The 2,758-nt window shown below is 30.7% G+C and overlaps 1 pseudogene; it reads right to left on the reverse strand.

Annotated features, from left to right (window-relative positions):
* Positions 1–1,767: 1,767 nt before the first annotated feature.
* LOC123249975 lies at positions 1,768–2,535 on the reverse strand (annotated as a pseudogene).
* Positions 2,536–2,758: the final 223 nt, after the last annotated feature.

Genomic DNA, 2,758 nt, shown 5'->3' on the forward strand with positions numbered 1-2,758 from the left:
AAGTAGGCAGGTAACATAGTTAGAACTGGGAATTATAAGCAATATTTTGGCAGATGTGTGAAGAAAGAACAGAAGATCAGAAACACTGCAAGAATTTATACTGATTCAGGAAAGATGCAAAGAAAGCTTGAACTACAATATCACTGAGATGAGTTGAAAATCAGAGGGGAGAATGTATCAAAGAATCTGAGGGTGGAAGAAAATATTTTGTCCACCTTTAACTAAATTTGTTTTTCATCAAGGAAACTGAGGTGCAAAGAGTAAATCACTTTTAAAAAAGTAAAACCATATTAAGTAGCAAATAGTAAATTTAAACCTTGATTCTCTTATTCCAGATTCAGTAGCCTTCTCTCGATATTAAAATTAATAGGAAATGGCAATTTGATTTGTTATGGGAGAAAAGAAAATAGTAAAGGCAGTCACTGAGGCTTTTTTCCAATAAGGCTGGAGGACAGTGGTACCATCCTTTGTAAAGACAAAATTTTTGGCAGGATGGTAGATGGGGAGAATGGAAGATGTTTAGTTTCAAGTGTATTGGAGTCTGAGTTGTTGATAGATCAACTAAGTGCTAATGTTCAACAGGAATGGAGATTTGAAACTGGAACATATAAAAGCAATAGTTCCATTTCGTTATATTTAGCTTAATAAGCATTTACTAAACATCAATTTAGTGCAATACACTATGCTATGAGTTGATACTACCTAAAAAGAAAAGAAATAGTACCTGATTTCTAGGGGTTTATAAATTGGGTGTTTGATTTTGAGAGTTATCAATGTAAGATAATAATTGAAGTAATAGTGCTTGAGAAATTGCCAAGGAGAACATTGTACTAGACAGGACCAAGAAAAAGATCTTAGTTGATCTTTTCAAAATTACTCATTATTCAATGTCATTCCAATATGGTGGACATTATTCATTATTTAGATCAACTCCTGTTCATTCTCTATGGGAATTGGACATAATAAGAGATCTTGAAGGAAGAAGTAGAGATGTTAGGGAAAGGTTCATCTATCATTACAACATTTGATTTCTGATATCTAAACTTATATGAATTTTTTAAAAAACAAAGATGCAAACTTTGGCTAATTTTCATATATTACTTTTTTGTTTTGTTTTATTTTTTCTGAAGTTGAATTTAGGGAGATGAGGTCACCAAAGGAATTCTCATTATAAATTTAATTTTTATTCATGGCATAAAATATTAAGAAACAAATTCTACAAAATAACTGAATAAATGAAGGTCTGTATTGTGTTATTTTAAGTTGGATGCATAACATCATTGACAAAGAAACATTTTTTTACATGCCAAAAGATTAGATTTTGAATCCCCTAAAATGATTAAAATGTATTAATGACTATCAAAATGAATAAGTAGGTACAGATGATGGATTTTGATTGATATAGATATTGAAAGATATTCTTTGTGGTAGCAGTAATACCAACAGTATAGAGAATCATTCTTATAAGATTTTTACTAGACTTCAGACAAAATAAGTCTTGCTTTTTTATATCTTAGATTCTTGGATTAGTATTTATTTGTTTGTTTTTTAGACATTGTGTTTAATAATCTCAATCTACATGGAGAATAATTTACACAAAAGGAAAATATTTAAATTGAGCTTAGTGTGTGCATCCAGAGGAACAGTCATCAAATTTGCATCAATAAACAGTAGTTCTACATTTTTAGTGTTTGATTTCCATTTCCAACCATCAAATATGGTGCCATCTTCTGGGGGAAAAAAGGAGGAAACAGTTTTCATGTGTGTTTAGTTTCTTGATGTTTTGTCCAACACAAATAGGTTCTTGTTATCAACACAACTCAATAAAAACTTTCCCACAGAATGGAAAAGAAATCCACTTAACCAATTATTATTGTAATATAAGTAATATAAGTAATATAAGACACATGCCAGTTATAATGTCTCACATCTTAATGGTCTTGTCTTTGGATCTAGAGAGAAATATAATATATAACTACTTTAAAAATCTCAGACTCTATAGCTTTAGAGATAGAGAAATTAGATGTTTTGGGAACCCTTGACTATATGTTTATTTTCTCAGAGCTCTGTTTTGCATTCATTTCTGGATACCACCTATACATATGTCTTCTGGTCATTAAAATAGCTGACAATTAAGTAGTTATCCTGATTTGGCCACAACACACACATCTATTCTCTGTGTTCTATAAAAGTCTTTACACAGTAGCTATTTTACATTGCTACATTTTTATAGTTCTGTCTCTAGATGTAGATACTATATGATCTCCATTAGGCATGATGTCTACTAAAAAGACATTGTAATATTGGCAGTATATGGTTCTGATGCACTCAAAACCTTGAAAATCCCATAGTTTAATGGTCATATTGGTAGAACAGAAAGCTCCAAATTTGCCTTTGGGGAAGAAAATATCCTGTAGAGAATCTGTGTCCCTTAAAGATTCATTCAAAAATTTTTATTTCATAATTCCTCAGATTTATTGTAACATCCCAAGAAGCAGACACTATAACACTGAAAACTGGATGGAAAATGACATGAGTGATCAGTCACCTAAATTGACTCAAGTTCTTTTTTTTCCTGATATGAAAGAAGAGTTTTCATTTTTTAATGGTCTCCTAAATTAGAGAAAGTGATTAGGAATGGTGCTGCCATATGAAGAGTTCCCCTTGACCAAAATTTTCCTTTTGTTTTAATTTTGCATAGAAATGATTTTTGACAACTATTTTCTGACATTTTAGAATTCAGATTTTCTTTCTTCCT

The sequence above is a fragment of the Gracilinanus agilis genome, chromosome 5, assembly GCF_016433145.1.
Source record: "Gracilinanus agilis isolate LMUSP501 chromosome 5, AgileGrace, whole genome shotgun sequence".
In the NCBI taxonomy this organism is placed as follows: Eukaryota; Metazoa; Chordata; class Mammalia; order Didelphimorphia; family Didelphidae; genus Gracilinanus; species Gracilinanus agilis.